Source organism: Heterocephalus glaber, unplaced genomic scaffold (genome assembly GCF_053883595.1).
Source record: "Heterocephalus glaber isolate CG9 unplaced genomic scaffold, H.glaber_assembly_v1.0 deba00000122, whole genome shotgun sequence".
In the NCBI taxonomy this organism is placed as follows: domain Eukaryota; kingdom Metazoa; phylum Chordata; class Mammalia; order Rodentia; family Bathyergidae; genus Heterocephalus; species Heterocephalus glaber.
Window position 1 is genome coordinate 15,485,862 of NW_028258138.1, and position 24,013 is coordinate 15,509,874.

The following is a 24,013-nucleotide window of genomic DNA, read 5'->3' on the forward strand; positions in this document are numbered from 1 at the left end:
CCTTTGCAAAATGGTGCTAATTTCCCTGGCAGTATGGCAGGAACCTATGTTGGAATCCCTTTCCGGACATTGCCTGCCATGTGGAGGGAGTCTCCTCAGAGCAAAACAGCATGTTGCTTTTGCAGTTCACAACAGCTATGGGCTCTGCCACCATTTTTCTCTGGTGCCCCTGGCCTTGGGCACTTATCTTGCTTCTGGGGAGCCAGGTTCCTCTCCTCATAAACCATGAGCCTGGGAGAGAGTCCATTCTTCTTTCTCCATTTGGAGCTGTCTCTCCAATTTTCCAGAGTTTCTAATTTTCGCATTAGTTCTTTCCTGATACCTAGTGATCTACTTCTCTTTTTTTCTTCACCAAGATGTTATTTTTCAGCTTCTGGATTTTGGATCTCAGAGGGACTGAATTTTGCTGCCAATCACCCCTATGCCATTTTCAGAGGCCTCTCTGAGGACATCTTCATGAAGTAGATATTACTACTGTTCTCTGAGAAGGTTTTCTTAAGGTGCAACTAAGTTCTGGATTTCCTTTGTATTATAATTTATAACTAGATGTCCTCCCAAAGCCTCCTGTGCTCACAGGTGAAGTGTTTGGGCCGTGAGTGGATCATGGCGGTGTGATACTCATCAGCGGATTAGTCCTCGGATGAGTTCATAGCTACATGTGATGTTGGGAGGTGAAATCTGGTTGGAAGAGGTGGGTCAGTGAGGGAATGGCCTGGAAAAGTATCTCTTTCCCTACTCCCCGGATCTTGTTCTCTCTGCGTCCTTGAAAGGAGCATTCTCCCTGAGACTGCAATACAGAAATCCTCCCTGTTTCCAGCCTGGTACTCAGTAGAATATGGATTCCAGATTGTCTATCAATCTATCAATCAATCTATCTAGCATATACATATTATATATACAATTGATTTTATTTCTCCTAGAATTTGATTTATACACTTACCCTGACATGATTTTCTTCAGACCAATTTCAAGGCTTTTCTTTTCGTATGTGGATTTCCTTGGATCTATTATTTCATAATGAAGGTCATGGGAAAGCAGCCTAGATCTAGTGATATCACTAAATATTAAGAAAAAATTTTGGTATGCAAACTTTCTGGCTTGCATTACTAAACTGAAGGAACTTGGGATGTGTAACATATACCAAAGTCAGAGAAAGATGCAATTGGAAATGGCTTTTGTGTCATCAAGAGAAGAGCTGATTTTCTTAGGATTCTATGATGATGATGAAAAAATCTTTTCAATTAATTGACTAATCAATTTTCAGGTACTTTGTTAGTCACTTGATAACCCATGTCTTTCATTCTTGCCCCAAACACAGTGCTGAGGTGTGAGTGTTCCCATTTTGTAAGTATTGCATGACAAAGGTCAGGTCACTGGTTGGTGGTAGAATATAGTAAGGTGCATATAGATTTATCTTCCCAAAGAATTCATGGTCTCAACAATGAGAAAAATGGGCATTTTTAAAAAGAATTAAAAAGATAGAGTCTGTTACATTGATATGATAGGACTATAGGAAAGTTGTGATCAATCTTAAATATAGTACTACAAATTTTAGGTTTTATTTATCTCTGTGCAAGATATGTAATCTCCAATGTCCAAAGGACATCAGGCTAGTAGGACTAACAAAAAGGAGATTGTATGCCAAAAGAAAATAAGGACACATAGGTTTTTAAAATTTCTTTAGTATTATTAATGTGCTATTTCTAAAAATGTTTTAATTTAAAGTTGTTGTTACAAGCTGTATTAGTCATGGGCTGGGGATTTAGCTCAGTCGCAATGTGTCTGCCTCGCAAGTGCAAGGCCCTGCCTGAGTTTGATACCTGGCACAGGAAAAAAATAAAAGGGAAAAAACCCCCCAAACAAGCTGTATTAGTTACTTTTCTATTGCTAGGACACACGTCAATACCTGAAACTTAAAGAAAGAGAGGTTTATTTTGGCTCACAGTTTCAGAGGTCTCAGCCCATGAACAGTCCACCACTTCCCAGGCAGATAAGACAGGGTAGAGGGATATCGTGGGTGGGAGCTGATCAACCCATGACAGCTGAAAAGCAGAGAGGGAAAGGAGGAGGTGAGGACAAGAATACATCCTTCCAGGACATATGCTCACTGACCCACCTTCAGTCAGGCTCCAGATCCTAATAGGACATTCATCTATGAACTCATCAAAGGATTACTCTACTGATAAGTATGATGGCCCTATTATCCAATCACCTTCCAAAAGCCCCACCTCTGAATGTGTGGGACCTTTAGGGGCCATTTTAGACCTAAATCATAACATAAACCTAATGATGTGATAATTAAATATGAGAAAGTGGTAAAAGCTTTGGTAACTAGCTCCCCCCTTTTTGAATTCTTGAAACATCATTTATGTACATATATAAAATGCAGTTTAAGTACTGAGACTATACTGATCATTGTATCAATGCACTCATTCTTTTTATTGAGTGAGAGTTGCGTCAGATTTAAATGGTCTACCTATCATAATGAAGTTGTCGTATTTTCAGTTTTTGTTTTTTTATAAACAATAGATATGCCCTTTTGAATGCATAGCTGTCCTGGGTAGTGTATGTAAAATAACCTGAGAAATTAATAATTTCAGAAATAGCAACTTGTCTTGCATTCCTGATTTGAAACTAGAAACTCTTATTTCTCTTCAAGAATCTACTGTTTGTTCACTTATGCAACATGCACTCCAATTCAAAATTGAAATGATAAAATGAGACAAAAATCTGTTTTTGAAATCATCGGAAGAATTTCTACTTCAAATTTTTTGATTCATTATACAATGAAAATTTCATTAGTTGTAAATATCAAAAAGAATAACCTTCATGATCAAGCACAAAGGCTCTATTCCTAGACGGCCTTGTTTTTACTAACTTTATGGTGTAGCCTGTGCAAGATCTCATAACAAGCAACAGACTATGCATTGAGTGTGATTACAACTCCATATGTAAATATCTTTTTTAAACTTTAACAAGGTCTCACTATGTTGTTCAATCTGGTCTCAAAATTCTGGGATCAAACAATTCTCTTTCCTCGGCCTCCTTTGTCCTGAAACTATAGGTATGCCCCTTACCTGGCTTGCATCTGTAGATATCTTTAAAAAAATATTTCCCCGAGAATTTGTATTATGTTATATTATGCATAATATCTTATAATATGCAATTCCCTGGTTTGGTGCTTCTATTACTCTTGACTAGAGATTGTGTGTTATTTTCGTGTTGCTGGAAAAAAATACTTGACAACCACAATTTAGAGGTAAAATAAAATGTTTATTTTAGCTCACAGTTTGTAGAGATACACAGTCAACTGGCTCCAAGACTGGGCAGCATGGCAGATGGAAACAGTCCATGGCGTGGCAGGTAAGAAGAAATGCAACTTTCTTCTTTCTCCCCTTTTTATTCCATCCAGGCTACAAGCCTTGGATAATTCCATCACCTACACCCAGAACTATGCTGAACTGATCAGTGGACTAATACAGTCTCATAGATTAGTAGATCCAGTTATTCCCAAAAGACCCATCCATGAGCACATGAGGCTTTGAGGGAATGTCTAGATACAAACCATAACAGATAGTGTCTTTCTCCCATAGCTACACATTTCTGAATTTATCAAAAATTATATGCAATTTATTAGTTTAGAATTATATTTTCTTAAGCATGTTCTTTATCTTTCTGAACAACTTTCTAGTTATATGCTTCTAAATTTTCACTTACAGTCTATTGACAAACCACTGCTTCCATCAAAGACATTTTATAAATTCTAGTTGATAAAAACTCCAGTCTACTAACAGTAACCTTCTGGGAGGATCTCTTCTACTTATATAAGATATACATCCACCACTTTTGCTCATTGTATTCACATGCAACAGTATCTAATAAACAGAAGCAATCATTATTATGCAGATCAAGTGATAAGCTCAGAATGAAAGTGAAAATTTTCTCTAAGAAGTGAGACAAAGACAGTACCACATGTCCTAGCTTCATCCCTAAGAGCAGCCTATTTTAGAAATATACTCAAAATCAGTTAGCCTGTCTGTTTGCCTTATCTCATTCCTTTACTCTTCTTCACTCTTTCTTGATAATGGATTCACTGAATTCTTATATCCCGTTTCCATGTGGCCTTTTCATACATCTGTTGCTCCCTCATTTCTTACAAAAGGAAATGAGATATTTGACTGGTTAATCAGAAAAATGAACTCAACCTCTTCATTTGGAATCCTAGTCTGTTCATGAGATGTGAGGATGCTCTGCAATATGAGATAAAGCTTGTCTTGGAGGACAGGATGTGTGATTCAGCAGCTGTGCCATCCATCCTACATTTCCAGTTCGGAAACTACATCTCCACTAACTCTTAACCTTAGTACGGAACACACTGCCTATTGGTCTTTATCACTGTAATAGTTATATTGACACCACAATTGATTCCAAATACATAGGAGAGAGATATTACTTGTATTTTTTCCCAAAAATCCAGAAATTTTTTTTCTTGTAATTTCATCCATACCTTTCCTCTGGTCCACTACTTCTGCAGATATAAATTCATTTGATGTAGCTTAATGCCAATTCTATTTCCTGCTATTCTTTTCATGGTATTTTGGGGGCATTTGTTATGGTTTCAATCTGAAATGTCCCCCTAAAGACTCCGTTATTAAATTCTTTATTGCCAATGCAACACTATTCTGATCTGGGACCTGGAGAGGTGATTGAATAGTAAGGGCTAAAACTTCCTCAATTGGATTAAACTGTTGAAGAGTTCATTGGTTGAATGCACTGTGAGAAGGTAGGGCTTAGTTAGGTGAAAGCTGATGACTAGAAACATGCATTTGAAGGGAAGATTTTGGCTTCTGTCTTTTCCTCTCTGGCTCTTTCCCTTTTTCTCCGCTTCTTTCCTAGCTGCCATGAGGTGAAGAGCTTTCCTTTATCTACCATTCCACCATATTACTGACTCCCCACAAGCCTAAAAGCAGTGATGTCAGTAGACCATGGGCAGAAACCTCTAAATCCATGAGCCAATAGAAATCTTTCTTCCTTTAAATCGTTTTCTTTGGTATTTTGTCACATGGAAAGCTGACTAACACAGAATGAAATCCTGTTTTCCGTATTCTTACTCTTAATAATTCCCCTTTCCCATTCCGCTAACTCCACTGAAATTATTTTGAAAAGGTCCTCAAAGTTACCCAAGCCCTGTATCTTTTATTAGTCACCATCTTCCTAGTTAACCGCAGGTTCAATCTGGCTGCTCAAAATGAATAAACAATATGTTTAGACATTATGAGATGATTCTGAGCTTTCTGTACAGAGAGCCCTGATTATATAGTGGACCATATCTTCACTTGAACAAATGGACTAATTCTCTGTAAAGTTTTCATAAAGACGAGGAAAAAAACAATCAATGAAGATTTTTCAGATGTAGGTATTTCCTTGGTTGAGGTTAAAACTCAGGATACTGTAGGAACTGGATGAAAAAAAATGGTTTTAGGCAACCCTTGAAAAGGTACCTCTCTCAACTAGGCTTTTGAGATAGCCTCCTATGAATAACTAGGTTTATTGCATTTTGTGACTCTTAAAGAAGATAATGGAATATGCTGTGGTATTTTCTGAAATTCAAAAATTTGTTTCTAATTGTCTTGAATTACATTTTGAACATCCAGCGGATTCTCTTTTATCCCTTGGAATCTCATACTCTAATGTAAAAAAAACTTTCACCTATATCTTTTACTTAAATAAAACAGCTCCTCTTGACTATTTCATCTTTTAGGGGGCCAAAATTTTAATATTTCAGTTATATTCATATTCATAGTCATATTCATATTTCATCCTCATTCATTTTTTCCTCATGCAGTGTTATAAATGTTTGCTTAACAGTTAAAAATGTGATAGTTTTGAGAAATCAGAGATTGAATTTGAAGTAGAGAAAAGACAGTCAAAAATTAGTGGGAAGGATGTGGAGGATTGCGATAAGTGTGAGGATTAAATACAATTTCAAATGACGCTTAGGAATGAGTTAGAGCAAGTTAAAAGAGGCTAGTAAAGGATAGGTTGGAGTAGCTACTGTGGCTGGTGTGAAAATGTTTTCTGTTTTTCTGTGAGTGATCTTTCTGAGAATTTATGTTGTAAAATCTCTTTGTACATATGTAGGTAAACATGAGGTTGTGAAGACAGGAGAAAAGAGTTAAGGATATCTATAAGTCTAGAAGAGAAAAAAATCTCAAAGGCTCTTCTGTGTGTTAAATAGTTCATTAATTCTGTGAATTTAAAGACTATACCATTGTAGTACAAGCCATGTGAATAATTTGAATATCTGTCTACATCTCCTATGGCAACCTGCATTCAAGATAGATGGTGAGTTGAAGATTCTCGGCAATATCACGATGTTTTTCTAGAAAATATTGAAGTGAAACTAAAAATTGTATATTTTCATTACTTATTAGAAATTTTAAAACTAGACATATACCATTCTTCTTAATGTTAAGTCCAACATCATAGATATCAGGCCATTTCTTTGCCCCTGCAAAACTACAGCAATGACATTTTGAAAGCTCTGACAGAAACTGATGACTTATTCACATTCTCATTGACACACATGGAAAAAAGAAGTCTCCCCTAGAAATGTACCTAATTGTTTTGGTAACTTCTTTATTTAAATAAAGCAAAAAGTAAAACTAAAACTATAATAGCAGCAACAAATATGAATGTCCTTAATATTCTCAAAGCTGTTAACACAACCAAATCATCTTTTAACATCATTTGAGTTACTGACTGTATTTGTTGATGTTTCAAGGTAATTCTGTCAGCTTTGTAGATTTTCTTTAAAAATAACAATAACACTGGAAATTATATTTTATGAAATAAAACATAACTATGCCAGAGGATTTACCAAAACTGTATTATTTTTTCCCTAGGAACAATTCAGTATTTATTCTGATTTTAAAATAAATATACTGGACTGGGGATGTAGCTTAGTGGTGCTGGACCAGATAAGCACAAAGTCCCGAGTTCAATCTCCAGTACCCCCCCGCAAATAAATAAGATAAATATACCAACTAAAAGCGATGGAGTTATAAGACAAGTTTCAAGGACCAAAGGGAAAGCAAATACATTCATCTGAATTTATGATATTGATGGAATATACATTTAAAAATTCATATTTAAGGACTGAGGGTAGAGTGCTTGTTTTGTATGTACATGAATCTGGGCCCTAGACCCAGAAGTTTTGAAAAGTAATGTATTATAAAATATTTTGAATCTAGGATTATTTCCACTGGAAAAAAAGTGATCTGAGAACTTTCTTTTGGATTACTTACTTCCATAAAATTTCAAGGAAAACAAATAATTATTTCAATCAACACAATTCTATTCCAACTTTAGTCAAATTTTTTTAACCGTGTTTCCAAAAAATGAAAGTAAAATATTGACCAATTCTTGGGAAATTAATGAGTCCGTTGACAACAATTGATTTCCACATAATTCCAATTCATTTACCAGCCAAATGGCAGGAATTACTTCAAATATCTTGGTATTTGAGGATTTGGAAATGGTTTGGAAAATTTGATGGAATTTTTCTATTTCCTTTACTTTTTTATTCTTTAAAAGACTGAATATTTTTTGGTAGATGCCAAATTCCTGGGGAAATTCACTTTTTATTACATATGCACATGATTTTTAATCAATTCTAACCCCCTGGATATTATAAATAAAAAATGACAACATTATTGCAGTTCACTATTCTTTTCCATGATGTGTAATATTTTTTACTGGCTAGAATTAATCACAATTTATTCATACTTACCTTCTACGACTGTCTTTGTACTATGTTGATGACTCAGAAACTCTTCATGGGAAGAATTGTCTTTATGTGGAGAGATTTGGTTCTCCTTGAATAGGGTTCCTTTCAAAAGTTTCTTGGAGATCTTCAAAGTTCTCATGTAAGTTACAGTACTTTTTTAAAAAAAAAAAACCTCTGCTGATCAAATCATAAAATGTAAATCTATTTTTACAATAATTGAAATTACAAAATTTATAATATTTAACTTTATATTTATTTAGTGAACTTGCTATAAGTATCGGTCATTATAGACATAAAGTTAATAAAATCTCTGAGGTCTTAAAATTCATTCTTGAAGAAAATAATCCCTTTCTTTCCCCCAAAATCTCTTCCAGGACAAGATGAAAATATAAACTTATATTACTGGGATTTTCAGGAATATGAAAAATAATTGCAATTAGCAATGGTTTACCAGTCTCTTATGAATTAATAAAATTTCTTTTATAGATGTCAAGACAATCATTTTATATAGTTAAGAACATGGGCATGATTTTGGGGGCAAATCTTCTCTTTTTTACAGACTGATTACATTACTTTAGGTAACTTAACTTCCCTGTCCTTCCAATTTCTCTTTTGTATAATGATTCATGCCTTAGGGTTTGATGATTAGGTGAACTAATACACATACTTGGCATACATCAAGCTCAGACTTAATGATAGGTATTATTATGCTATCAAAGACTAAGTACAGTTGGCCATCGTGGTGTTTATCTGTAGTCCAACACTCAGTAAACTGAGGCGTAATAAACAAACCCAGGAGTTTGAGGCCTCATTTGAAAAACAAAAACTAAAGCAAAAGCAAAAACACCAAATAGCTAGCTAACATTGTTACTATTTACATTAGATTAGAAACTAATCTAATTATTAGATGTGGCAACATGTTAATAAATGTGTGTGGATATCAATTTAAATTACTTTTAATGCTCACATTAACTTCAAATCCATTAGACTACTAATGTTTCAGTACATCACACAATGACTTTAGGGCAAGTATAGTAGAAATTGTACTCACAAATAAGCTAGAGCTATTCATCAAGCAGTAGATATGTTATAATGTTTTAAAATGTTGCCTTATATTGAGGGAATATTTGTACCTATCCTTTTCAAAAGTTATTAACAATGGAGAGTAAATGTATTTTTTAATGTCTTTATAAAATACTGAAGAGTAGATGAGCCAATGGGGAATTCTTAGGTCAAAATTGTAAAGAAAGTAGAAATCCTGATATGTGAGCAGGCACCAGGAACAAATCTACTCTTGCTCCAAGGAAATCGGTCAGTTAAGCAGGTTTGTATTTCTTATTTTGAGCTCTCAAAAAATAATGGGGACAAAGTTGAGATTTTGGGTCCACAAAGGTGAGAAATGTATTAAAGATCCTACCATCATTAAGCTGGGTCATCACAGAGTTACAGATTATTTTACCCCATTTTCTGTTGCTCTATTTCTTTAGACTCCAAAATTTATAAAGAATAGGAGTTAAATTTTGGCTTACAGTTTTGGAAGCTGAGAAGTTCAAGAAATCAGTCCTGGCATCTGCTTGGCTTCTGGCTAGGGCTTTGTGCTCCCTTAAATCCTGGCAGAAAGTAGAAGGGGAAGTAAAGATTCATGGAAGGGGAACAAGAGGAAAGACAGGCTTGCTTTACCTATTCTTGTGGGCAACTAATCCAGTTTTGTTCACATCCCACAAGACACACTAATCCCTTTATAAGGGTTCATCCCTCATAGCTCAAATATCATTTAAAGGCCCTACAACCTTCCATCACTGTTATATTTAGGACAAAACCTCAGCAGGGGTTTTAGTGGGGGCAAATCATTTGCAAAGCATAGCACCTAGATAGGGAATATATGAATATACGAGATAACAAAAGGTAATAAACAGTCCCTAAGGATTTACATACCAGACTGGGATAAGTGTTTCCAGTCTCCTTAAATTATGAATTTTAGAAGAATTCTCAGATTGATAGGGTCCCCAGACACAAAGCCAAGTCCTCTTGAAGGCAACGTCACCTGATTCTAAAAGTCTCACCAATGTCCGTTTTCAGTGAGTGTATTCTTCTAAAATTACATTACAGATAAATAGAATAAATGATCCTGTAAGAGCAAAGATTTGCAGAGCAGATAATAGAAGAAAATTCTAAGTACATACTGCCACTGACAAATGCACCTAAAAGCAAAGGACATAATGTGTAAGTGAAAAGACAAAGATAAGATCTTGAAAGAAACCTGATGTAATTGCTACAATAAGACAAAATGCCTTTTAAGTGTCCTGACTTAGTCAACATGAGTATCCTGATTGTTTGAAATCTGTGATGCAATGGAAAGAGTCAGCCCTTCCTTGCTGTTCCCCAGTGTTTGTACATTCTGTTTCACGCAAGACAGAAGAGGGAATAATAGTGTTTTACTATGGCCAGGGGCGAAACTGATAACATTAATTACCAAAACCCTTCCAGTAGGTTCTACAGGAATTAACAGGGCTGGCTTCCATCTTGGTTATAGGAAGAAAAACATTGGAGATAATATATTGAAATTCTTTTATGAGAAAGCAGGCCCCGTGATTTGTACTAAAAACATCTCTTAATTAAAAAATAATTTGCAAAACTGTGTTGAGTAACTTTTGGTAACTCTATAATTATGATCTCTCTATGTCTCTGTCCTAGCTCTGTATTCCTCTTTCTCTCTCTCATATACACAAAAACAAACAAGAACCAGCATATGGAGATATTTTGTACTCCCTTAGAAAGAAATCTGAACCTGTTTAAAAAATTGTTTAGCATAAGCCACAGAATCATCTGGTTAATTTTATTTGTTTTGGCCAAGATGCTGTCACAGATGTTGATTATTACAGAATGAAGCCACGTGAATAGTGCAGTAGATGACTCAGAGTGGAGTGGAAGAAAAGCACACAGAGCAAAGAATCCCAGTAAATTTTACAAACAAGTTTATATGTGACCTGGTCATGGGTTAGTAAGTGTGTATTAGCAACTCATCAGAGTCTGGTTTCCTTTTAGAACACCAGGGTAAATTCACTTAACTCTGAGAGAAGCTGTTGAGATAATTGAGCAATCTTTAATGGAAGGGAATGGAATTGCATGTGGGTAAAAAAACGCCTTCAAAGGGCTGTTTTGGAGGATCTGTAGAAGATAAAATGCCTAGGCTGCTCTTTTATCACGTTCTCATGCCAGTGTACCTTCACTGCAACCTCAGGAATTTGGACCTTGAGGTTAGGTTCTGTCTTCACACGGGAATTCTGTGTGACCTTGTCAACTCCAAGAGCAGTATGATAAGCAACCCAGAGCTCTCAGGAATGACCATGTTTTTAAAATTCTATAAATAGACTGAGGTTAATTATTACACTCTCAAGTCTGTCTAGTAAGTGAACAATGAAATTACAAACTTGCAAATCTCATTCCTACACAGATCCAAGGCCTCTAAAGTTTTGATCAACTTTCTTTCTCATACTAGTTATTAACAGAATTTATTGGACCTTATGCTGTTTTACTGAAATTACATGTTTCCTTTTATATCATCATATTATCTGCACTGTTTATAAAATATCTATATATAGGAGTAGCATCTCGAAACAATGAATGTATCACAATGAATTTCTCACATATTTAATGAAGACCAATTGTTTACCATTTTGTATATACTCACATTATTTATAAAATTGGGTTTTTTAACGTGCACTATTTCACTTCTATATTCTATTTTCACTATTCTATCTTGACTAACATATACCTGCAAATATTAGTCCTTTAGTCCCTGAAGAAAGTTGTTGCTACTATTATGAGCTCCTCGAAACTTCATTCTCTTTGAACCTCAACACCCCATATTTTAAAAGTAGCTTATATCATATTTAAATGCAGTAATTCATAAATGATAATACTAAAACAAGAGTGTCTTTGTCTTTTTTTTCCCTTCCATAGCAAGACTGGAGTAAGCATTTGCTAGACAGAACTTTTCATTTAATAAAGTTCACAGTAATGGGATCAGGCAACCACTGTTACTATAGGCTACTGGCCAGGACATATTACACTTGATATATGGAATGAGCCATTACAATGGTTTTCATTTAGATGAATTCTTCTTTTAGATCCAAAAATATATTTTGTCTCACAAAAGTATTCATTCTCTTTTCAGTATGAATAGGTTTTGCACTCCAGTGCCATTCTCATTTTATCATTTTTACCATTTTGTTGTCATTTCTCATATTTAACTTAGGTCTAACAATGCATTGTCCTCTCTCATAAATTATTATACATTTTTTAACTTATTTTCTTTGTATTGTCTTTCAAGAAAGACTGTATACTCCTGAGCTAAGTCTGCCTTTACCACATTATATGAAAGCATACTCATGCCTTATATTACAGAAGTATTTCAAGAGGTGAGTGCATCAGGGCTGGGGATGTAGCTCAGTGCTAGACCACTTAACTAGTTTGTACAAGGCCTTGGATTCAATCCCCACAAGACACACACACACATACACACACACACACGCACACACACAAACACACGTTAAATGTAGTAAGCACACTTGATATCATTCTGTCTTGCCCTTCCACATGCATAGTTTGTTGTCTAATATTCTCAAAGAATAAAAATACTTATGTACATATCAATTTGGGATAAGGCAGATTATCACTAATATGACCAATGGCTATTTCAAAATGTTTGATAGAAAGTATTATCATAATCATGTTTTTAAATAGAGAAGATGTATGAGACCTAAGGAGAATAAGTCACTTGCCAATGTCTTAAATCCCTGTAATTAATTAAATAAGAAGATAAAACACAAAAAAGATAAAAATAGGTAGAGATTTCTACTTCCATTATGATATTTTTCTTGATATTCAGATTTATTACAAAAATATACATAGAACTTTTCCTTTCCTTTAGGCCTTATTTCAGTGATGGATATGAAGAGAGCTTCAGGGCTGATGGTTTCATGAGGAAGCTGCTATTCTCCTTTGGTTTGCTCACATTTACATGGTGGCTACAAGTTAAGCTTTATGAAAACAGAAATCCCTGTCTTTGTGTTCATCGATGAATTTGAGCATCTACAAACAGGTAAGGAACATACTATGCATTTAGTAAATATTTGTGGAATATTAGAATATTTATATAAATACTTTAAGATAATATTATATATCCTAAGATTATTATATTGTACATATCATTGAGTTTATTCCTAGAAGCACTGACGATGGTATCCGTTCAGGAATGGTGCCCCAGTGAAGGTAAGATTTGGACTTTATTTGATTTACCTGGACATTTAAAACACTTTAACATTATATTTTTGATAACATTGCTAAGCGATTCTATGCTGTGACTATAACATAACTATATACTTAAAGGAAGTTTTTATGCTATTGTTGTTTAAAATCAAAGTCAGTAAAATTATGCCCCTTTCACAGTTCAAGACCAAATGTAGACTTGCAAATCAGTCATGCAATACCACCAGCGACACATCTGCATTGCATGCTAAAGGGAGGAGGCAACAGAGACTCAAAATATGGCCTGAAATATGTTAGGGTGTCTATAGCACAATACTGTGCTAAATGAAAACATTCCAGAAAGCAATTATTCTGTGCCATGTCTGTAATGAGAAAGGAACAAACATGGTAGAAAGGGGATGATTTAAGGCTTTTATTTACCCCCTTTTATTTTCTGTACTATTTTCTAGAAGAATGAAAAGCCCATCTGATTGTAGCAAAAGTCAAATCATAACCATGAACCATCACATACATAGTTAAAAGTATGAATATCAAGTGTAGAGTATCATTTCCAACATTTGCATCATATTTAAGAAGCAGAAGCAATGGATTTGGAACACTATGTGCTAGGAAAGTTAGAAAATAAAATGAAAAAAAAATTCCTTCCATGTTTCTATACCAATCAAGGCTTGCATTGAATAAAAACTTCATAGACATATTAGGAATGCTTGCCAATTGGAAGGTAAAAATGAGTCTGTTACCCACTGTTCATTGAGATAAAATTCTGCTCATAATATGTGAATGATAACTTTCTGACCAGAAGAGCTGCTCAACAATGAATCATTTCAGTTAGCAACTTGCAAGAATTTTCTGAAGATTTCAAAATGGAAGGGGGCCGGGAGATGGAGAGAGTGGGGAAGGAATGGAGGGAAAGGGGGTGAAAATAGAATTAAGATGTCTTATATACATACAATAACTCCCCATGATGAGTGTAACTGTTACGTACTGTGCACATGTATTAATAAAAACCAAGCTTCTCAAGTTTTGAAAAATGTTATGTCATGAGAATATTGAATTAATCCTATAACCAGTTTACTTCTTTGAGCTCCACCCCATCTCTCTTTTTTCTTGCAGTGAGTACACCCATATTTTCTCCATTTTTCTCAGTCTTATATTAAAATTAAAAACATGATTTATATCTCCCTAAAAAATTTTTCATCTATTTGCCAGTTTTAATACACATTGAGATGATTTGACAGGAAAAAAGAATTATAGAATCCCATGGGTCTTTTAAATGTGAAAGGCCTTTACATTAATATTGTTTAAAAAATGAAGCCTTTGAAACATGTTTATAGTGAGTGAGAAGAGTGGATTTTGTCCTAATACCCTACCTACTACACTGCTTCATTACTTCATCAGAATAAAAAAGCCTGTAAAGATTTTATAGTTCTGTGAGCTCAATGATGTTTACTGGCATAGCTTGAATATCAACCTAAATAGGGTTACCAGGTTATCTTAACATAAAGGATCCCCAGTTAAATTTTTATTTCAAATTAACAACAAATAAATTTATTTCAGTAAGCCTGAGTCCGAAGTATTCCATAGTGTCCTCTTATGTATGCTTTACTAGGTTCCCTAGTAAAAGAAGCTGTTCTCAAAAATAATGATAAAATTATCTTTCTGTAAGAAGAAGAAAATACCATGTACAAGAGGGTTGAATTAGGCCAAGAGTGTAGTAGATTGAGAAAATGTAAGTTTTCCAGGGAGAGACTTAATTTAGTATCTGCAGTTTTTAAAAGTGAAATTCTACATGGAGCATATCCATGGAATGTATATTTGCTGATAAAAATTCATTCCATTAACAAACCTTTATTTAGTCTCTAGCCTTTACCAAGCACTGTAAAACAGCTATGGTTTTTCTTATGCAACAAAGAAAAAATAACTTTAGAACTGAAATATATGCATGCTGGTGTTCACACTATCCAGTCATAAATAAACACATTGCCTTCTTTCATCTTTATTCATTACTGATTTTGCTTTGCACCAGCCACTGTATAATTTCACTTCCTATCTGCATGAAAATGGGTCTTGTGACAATGGTTCCATAGTCTTTTTATTTTTTTCTTTCTCTGACTATCTGAAGTTTTTAGGTCCAATAGCACATTATCACCTGTCTTAGATGATTTAGGTCTGACTTTTGCACATGTATACACTTGGTTCACAGATAAATTCCAATTTTCTTATTTTACTCTTTTACAAAATAGGCTGTGGTATCTGCTTTACCAAATGATGATTAAGATGGAGAAAGATATTAATTTGCTTAAAAATTTAGTGAGAAATTTTCAAGGCAACTGTAATTGACCAGTCTGTTCATGTCTACTTTAAATTATTCCTAGAAGGAGGAAAAATAATCACAAATAATCAATAGAGATTTTTTCCTCATTTATACCCCCTTTGCTTTTTGAAGTTAGATGGAACCAGGCACATGCCCTATGTTTGACCTTATGGCCAATCTGGAGCCTGGAAAGTAGATGCAAAATCATGTTCCCTTCTTTAAATAATGTTGGTTTTAATTTCAGTGACCTCAACAATAACTTAAATACCCAATAACAGCTTAGATTTTACTAACATGAAGAACTATATAACAACTATAACAACAAATATATTCTATTGGGTGATGTAAAATATTCATAACATGCTGTATTAGTGATGTTTCTATAAAATTGGCCCTGTGTATGAATTTTTATTCATTTAACTGTTATCACCACATCTTAAATTATTTAGTTTGCAATGCTTCTAATAAAATATTGAATGTTATTTAAAAGTTAGATCATTTTTCATGCTTTCTCAAAGTCAAATTTTATTCTATTCATTTGCCTTTTACTCAAATCAGTCTTTAATAATAGAATTATCAATAAACATAATGACTTTACATAAATCATTAGTTAAGTCAATTTAAATTTTTTTTTTTCTTGAAATGGACTGAAGAGTCCCATATGTCAATTAAGATTGAGTAAAATAGACAGTAACTTGAAACCTAGGGAAACATATTAGGGGGAAGCTTTTGACCCAAACACAAACCAAAGAGATAAATCCTTTGGTGTGTTTTTAAGTAGTGTGGCGCCTAAACAACATGATAAATGTGCTGACATTTACAGAGATCCCAATTAAAGCCAAGATATCTTAATGCAGTCTTTGGCATCTCAGAGCACACATACTCTATATGAGGAGCTCAGATTTATGGTGTGAACGCAGCCTACCATATGGCTTGCAGCTCTTTCCTATTTAGCACTTTCTTCCAGCATCTGGACAGATTTGCTTCTTTGTTTTGATCATTCCTTTCTTGACTATTTGCAGACTACATTTTTCCCTCTAAAAGTCTTTCATCTATTTTCTTCTCTTTCAAATCCTCCAGTATCTATTTGAAATAGAACAAGAAAGGCATTTATAACTATTTGACCATTTTTTCTTATCTGAAACTAACACATTTATATTTATTTTCCCACATAGCACAATACATTCAGTCACTCGTAACCTTATTTTCAGGGAGAGTGGGTGAGAGATGTGGGGAAAACAAATACATAAATTGTTTTCTTAATATGGATTTAGATAACATTTGTTATAGAATAATTTTCACTTAGCAAAGTACTACCCAAAGAATAATACAAATTGAATCACATATAGTTAATAATCTCTGAAATCAATAAGATAACTTTTTGAGTTAAAACATATTCAAAACCAGTAATTGAAAAGATTCAAGAATTACTTCTGAATTTTACCTGTTTAAAATTTTATTAGCAATTAATTATAGTGCATGACAATATTTGCTGAATATTTAGATTTAAAAATAACATTAATGTGATAAATCTAATTATTTTGATGATGCATGTATCAAATATTTTTAAAAATTTAATTGTATTTAAAATGACTAAACTCATATTGAATTCAAGTTAATTTTCCTTAAAAGTGTCCCTAATATATTGAACTTATACAGATCAGATAGCTCTTTTAAATCAGATGGTAAGAGTTCATTTAAAATGAACATATTACCATGTAGGTTCGAACAGCTTTTTGATGTACAGGTTCACAAAGACTCTATTCATAATACTTCAAGATTTATCAGGCTGGGGATTTAGCTCAATGGTTCTGTTGCCTGCCTCACAAGCGGAAGGTCCTGAGTTCGATCCCCAGTGCCAAAAAAAAAAAAAAAAAAGATTTATCAAAGTGAAATTTATACTGATAAAGGCATTGAAATTTATTTTTCAGTAGTTAATTACCAATAATTGTGCCTTGGATAAACATCATTGGCTATGATACTGCCACTGAGCAAATCTATTTTTCAGTATTTATTAAATTGTAAAACTGTGGCATTTTTGGAAGTAAGGAAAATATGAATTTAGATTTATGAAAGAGATACAATCAATATATCACCTTATATTTGATATTCTAAATTTTATGGGTTTTGTCCTTTATATTACTTTTTAAATTTCTTTATATATATATATATATATATATATATATATATATTTATTGGTACATTTTAGGTATAAAATACATTTACATTTATCATTGGGTGTTTGTACCAGAACATGATGTATCTTAGTTCTTATTTTTTCTCCCACTACCTGTGCACCCTTCACCCCCTCCACCCTTCCCTATTTACACAGACTTTGATTCCATTTTTTTTCTCATTATTTTTTCTTTCCCTTCTTCCCTTTCCACTTACCCTTCTACCATCCCCAAACCCTTGGACCTTTTCTTATTTCAAATTATCAATTATTCATTTTAATCATTTTCATCCTTATTTGCACTTTCAATTTCTCACATTAGAGAAACTAATCTGTATTTACACATGTGTGTCCTATTTATTTCACTTAAGAGTATGGCCTCAATATGCATCCATTTAGCTATAAATGTCTCTAGTTTCTCATTCTTTATGGCTGAGTAGTACTCCATTTTATAAAAAAACCCACATCTTCTTTATCCAGTTTCCAGTTGATGACCACTTGGGCTGTTTCCAAGCTTTAGCTATTACAAATTGTGCTGCTATAAACATAGGTGCACATATATTGCTGTGGTATGATTATTTTAATTCTTTGGGGAAGATTCCCAGTAGGAGAATAGCTGGGTCAAATGGGACCTGTAGTCCTAGTTCTTTGAGGTATCTCCATACTGATTTCCTTAGTGGTTGCACCAATCTACATTCCCACCAAGAAAGGAGAAGGGTTCCTTTCTCTCCACACCCCTGCCAGCATTTGTTATTGGTTGATTGCTTGATAGCAGCCATTCTTTGTGGGGTGAGGTGAAATCTCAGTGTTGTTTTCATTTGCATCTCTCGAATGACCAGTGATGTTGAACATTTTTTCAAATATTTATTTGCTGTTTTTACTTCATTTTCTGAGAAATGTCTGCTCATTTCAGATGCCCATTTTTGAATTGGGTCTTTGAATTTGGGGGGTCTGATTTTTTTTAGTTCTTCATATATTCTCAATAATAGGCCTTTTCTGAGCTACAGCCGCTAAATATTTCTTCCCATATTATAGGTTGTCTCTTAGCTCTGTTGGTAGTTTCTCTTGCAGTGCAGAAGCTTTTTAATATGATGAGATCCCAGTTGTTGATTCTTTGTGCTAACTCCCATGCTACTGAAGATTTGTTCATAAAGTCTTTAGTCTTTTCTTATGCCAATGTCATCAAGAGTTCTACCTTACTTATCTTCAAGCAAGTTTAGTGTTTCTGACTTAATATTTAGATCTTTAATCCACTTCGATCTTAGTTTAGTGCGTGATGATAGGTATGGGTCTAGTTTTAATCTCTGACAGGTTGAAATCCAGTTTTTCCAACACCATTTATTAAATAGGCTATCTTTCCTCCAGTAAGGGTGGTTGGCTCCTTTATCAAAGATGAGGTGGCTGAGTATGTCTGGAGATGTTTCTGCATCATCTAATCTATTCCACTGATCTTCAGGTCTGTTTCTTTGCCAGTACCATGCTGTTTTTATCACAGTAGCTTTGTTGTATAGTTTTAAGTGGGGGACTGTGATACCCCCAGCCATGTCTCTGTTGCCTAGAATTGCTTTTGCTATTCTAGGTTTCTTCTGCTTCCAAATGAATTTTTGGATTGTTTTCTGTAGTTCTGTGAAGTATATTGGAATTTCAATTGGCATTGCCTTAAATCTATGTAGTAGTTTTGGAAGTATGGCCATTTTCACTATATTGGTTCTTCCTACCCAGGAACAAGGGATATCTTTCCATTTTCTTATATCCTCTTCGATCTCCTTCTTCTAAGTGCTGTGGTTTTCAGTGTAGAAGTCTTTCGCTTCCTTTGTTAGGTTGATTCCTAGATATTTCATTTTTTTAGATGCTATTGTAAAAGGAGTTATTTCCTGAATTTCTCTCTGGATGGGTCTGCTATTTGTGTATAAGAAGGCTATTGTTTTTTGAGTGTTGACCTTGTATCCAGCTACTCTACTGAATCTGTCAATCAGGTCTAGAAGACTTTTGACTGAGTTTTTTGTGTCTTCTATGTAAAGTATCATATCATTGGCAAATAATGACAGTTTCACTTCTTCCTTTCCTATCTTTATTCTTTTTATTTCTTTCTCTTTTCTAATTGCTATGGCTAATGTTTCCAGAATGATATTGAACAGGAGTGGTGCTAGTAGGCATCCTTGTCTTGTTCCTGATTTTAGCTTGAAAGTTTTCAGTTTTTGACCATTTAGTATGATGTTGGTTATTGGCTTTTCATAGATAGCCTTAATCAGGTTGAGATAAAGGCCTTCTATTCCAATTTTCTGTAGCGTTTTTATCATGAATGGGTGTTGGATTTTGTCAAATGTTTTTTCTGCATCTATTGTGATGATCATGTGGTTTTTGTCCTTGACTTTGTTAATATAGTGCACTACATTTCTTAATTTATGTATGTTGAACCATCCTTGCATCCCTGGGATAAATCCGACTTGGTCAAGGTGTATGATCTTCTTGATGACACTCTGTATACTGTTTGCCAGTATCTTGTTGAGGATTTTTGCATCTATGTTCATTAGGGAGATTGGTCTGTAGTTCTCTTTTTGGGTTGAGTCTTTCCCTGGTTTTGGAATCAAAGTAACACTTGCTTCCAGGAATGAATTTGGAAACCTTGCTTCCCTTTCTATTTCCTTGATGAGTTTAAAGAGTAATGGCAATAGTTCTTTAAATGTCTCGTAGAATTCAGCAGTGAAGCCATCAGGACCTGGGCTTTTCTTTGTTGGTAAGTTTTTTATTACATTTTCAATTTCACTCATTGTAATTCGGGTGTTTAGAATTTCTATATCTTCTTCATTTAACTTTGGCAATTCGTATGTATCTAGGAATCTGTCCATTTCTTTTGTGTTTTCCATTGTATTAGAGTACAGGTTCTCAAAATAGGTATTGATGATTCTCTGGATTTCTGCTGGATTTGTTGTGGCTTCCCCTTTTTCATTCTTAATTGCAAGATTTGAGCCTTTTCTTTCCTTTTTTTGATAAGGTTGTCTAAAGGTTTATCGATTTTATTTATTCTTTCAAAAAACCACCTCTTTGATTCATTGATTTTTTTGTACCATTCTCTTAGTCTCCATTGCATTTATTTCTGCTCGGATCTTTATAATTTCCTTTCTTGTATGAGCTTTGGGTTTGTTATGCTCTTCTTTTTCTAGAAGCTTGAGGTTCTTCATTAGGTTATTTAATTGAGTTCTCTCTGTTGTCCTAATATGGGCATTCACTGCTATGAATTTCCCCCGTAGAACTGCTTTCATTGTGTCCCACAGGTTCCTGTATGTTGTACTGGCATTATGATTTACTTGTAGAAACTGTCTAATTTCTTCTTCAATTTCCTCTGTCACCCATTAGTTGTTCAGGAGGGTGTTGTTCAATTTCCATGTTTGTGGGAGTTTTGCGGTTTATGTTATTGATCTCCAATTGTATTGCACTATGGTCTGATAATATACAGGGGATAACTTTGATTCTTTTACATTTACTTAGATATGTCCTATGAGCTAGCATGTGGTCTATTTTGGAGAATGACCCGTGTGCACCTGAAAAGAATGTGTATTCTGATTTTTTGGGGTGGAACACTCTGCAAACATCTATTAAGTCCATTTATTCAGTAGCTTGGCTCAGTTCTAGAATTTCATTGTTAATTTTTTTTCTAGTTGATCTGTCTATTTGTGATAGAGGGGTGTTGAGGTCCCCCATTACAATTGTATTAGTGCTTATTTGGTTTTTCATGTTCATTAATATTTGTTTTTTGTTGTTGGGGGCACTTGTATTTGGTGCACATGTATTTAGGATTGTCATCTCTTCCTCTTGGATTGTTGCTTTCACAAGGATGTAGTGACCATCTTTATCTCTCTTAATTAGTTTTGGTTTGAAATTTACTTTGTCTGCAAATAAGATTGCTACACCTGCTTTTTTCTGGGTTCCTTTGGCATGGAGAACTGTTTTCCATCCTTTTACTTTCAGTCTATGGATTTCCTTTTGAGTTAGATGTGTTTCTTGTATACAGCATATTGCTGGGTTTTGCTTTTTAATACATTCTGTCAGTCTGTTTCTTTTGATTGGTGAATTGAGGCCATTAACATTGATAGTTATAATTGACAGATATTGACTCATCCTTGTCATGATGTTTTACTGTTGTTGGCTCTTTTATTTCTTATTTTCCCTCCTTTTGCTTTAGTGTCTAGGTTGGAAGTTATTTTCTTTTAGGATTTGAAATAATTAAGTCCAGGCTCACCTTGATTTGAAGGTTTGTGTTGAGAAATCTCCCATGATTCTGATGGGCTTTGCTTTGTAGGTGATTTGTTTCTTTTCTCTAACTGCCTGTAGCACTTTGTTCTTCTGTTGGGTTTCTGGGATCTTGACTATTATATGTCTAGGTGTAGATTGTTTTTGGTCATGGCTGGTTGGAGTTCTATATGCTTCACTTATCTGTATGTCCAATTCTCTACCTCTGTCTGGGAAGTTTTCATTTATTACTTCTGTGAAGAGTTTTTTGTCCATTGTACTGTCTCCTGTTTTTTCGTGGACTCCTGTGAGTCTTATGTTATTCTTCTTTGCATCATCTAGCAGATGTTGGATTGATTTCTCATGGTCCCTTATTCTATTTAAGAAATCTCTGTTTTCATGGTCCTTAACCACAATCCTGTCTTCTATATCTGATATTCTGTCTTCAGATCCTCTTAGTCTGCTCTGCATGCTTTCAATGGAGTTTTTAATCTCCTGGATATCTGTTTGAATCTGTTTAACGGATTCCATTTCTTTCTTAATGTTGGGCTATCATGGTTTCCATTTCTTTCTTTTGCTGGGCATTCATGGCTTCCAGCATGTTTCTGATCTCATCTATTTTCTTATCTGTTTCTGCTCTAGAGCTTTTAATCATGTCTTCCACTCTGCTTACCATGTCTGTATTTATTTGGGAGATTATTTCTGTTTTGAAATTTTCTAGCACCTCATGCATCTGCTTTGTTACTTCGTGTGCTATCAGTTCAGGGTGTCCAAGTGCTGGCTTATCAGACTTTTCCACCTCATTTCCCGCAGAATTTCCTTTTTGTGACATGGAAGCCTGCGTTTGTGCCTTGCTTAAGTGTCTTCTCATTTCTGTTTTTGGTACTGTCCTTGGTTTAATTCCTGGGTTGATATTTCAAAATTGCTTAATGTAGGTATCTTTGTTGCTTGTGTTTAAAACCCTTGTGGAATGATTGCTTTTCAGAGGTGTCTTCCAGATATAGCTTGTGTTTGGGTTTTGAGACTCTAATGACTCTGAAGCTATTTTATTTTTCTTATACCACGAAGGAAAACTAATTAGATCAATCAAATGTTAGCCCAAATGACATAGTCAGCAATACCATAGCATCAAGCACAGCTGAGAAAATGACATTTTGTGGTAGTTATTAATCTATCACTTTTAACTGTGAATTAAATTAAAACCGAGGACCAACCCAACATAAGTTTATAATGAATAAGCTCTTCAATATAGCATCTTTCCCCTTCGGGGTGGGGAGTTAAAAGGAGTTGGGGAGGGAGGGACAGGTAGAAAGAACAGGTAAGATTAGCGGTGAGGCCAGAAGACACAGAAAGATCACACAAACTCTAAGAAGTGGTTAAAGGCAAGAGAAAAAGGCAGAATGAAAAAAACAGTGATGTGAATAGAATCATCTAACAGCAACAGGGAGGGAGATGCCAAACTTACTTTCCTTTAAACCTAATGATAATGAAGAGAAGGGAAAAGAGAAGAAAAAAGTAATAAGGGAGAAGTCCGAATTCAGTGCAGAAAGGAACAAATGGGGAGATGAGGAGCAATGTGGGACAGCAAGAGAATGAGTGAGAGAGAGAGAGAGAAAGAAAAGATAAAAGAAAGAAAAGAAAGAAAAGCAAAACTCTGAAGAGTAGAAATAAAGTAAAAATTAAGAATTAAAAATAAGAGAAATAAATTTTTTTTTCTTTTTTGCAAATAGCAATAGAAATTATGGGCCTCCTTCATGGTATGTCTCTGCTGTCACAGTAGGCAACGTAGGAATCCCTGTGCATATACGAGTCAATGAGTCTCAGCAAGCCAGCAGCAGGCCAAGTGCAGTGGTCTGATGTGCCTTTATGGTAGAGATTCTCTTTACTTTTCCGCTGAGCTTCAGTTTTCATCGAGGAGCCTGAGAGGCCCTCTTTCTGATACTAACTTCTGCTCTATCTTGTGGCGCTCAGGACAAGGGTCTTTATAATCTCCTGTGGCTCTGCAGTGTGGGACCAGGTAGCAGAAAAGCCAGATGTAGGCGCGCGGGGGGTGGGGTGGGGGGTGGGAAACTGGGTCGGCTAAGCGGACCTCACTGTGCCGTGGGCGTGGCCCAGGACAGCCGCGGAGCTTCAAGCTGCTAGTCTCACCTGGCCGGTCGCAGCTTAGAGCTGTCCTCTATATTTCATCACTTCATAATATTTTTACATTTATTCTCACGGTAGAATATTTACATGT

General features: G+C 34.7%; 1 long non-coding RNA gene across 3 annotated transcripts in view; it reads right to left on the minus strand.

The window, feature by feature from the left end:
* Nucleotides 1–528: 528 nt before the first annotated feature.
* The window catches only part of LOC101699896 (uncharacterized), a 28,868-nt gene continuing 5,383 nt past the window's right edge, over nt 529–24,013 (minus strand). For 2 of the 3 annotated variants that reach the window (XR_015452150.1, XR_015452151.1), the window contains 4 exons: nt 16,300–16,457; nt 9,319–9,399; nt 7,793–7,941; nt 529–6,382 (listed from right to left, as the gene is read on the minus strand). This is a non-coding gene — a long non-coding RNA (uncharacterized LOC101699896). The remainder of the gene's footprint in view (nt 6,383–7,792; nt 7,942–9,318; nt 9,400–16,299; nt 16,458–24,013) is intronic. The other variant, XR_015452152.1, reaches the window with a different exon arrangement.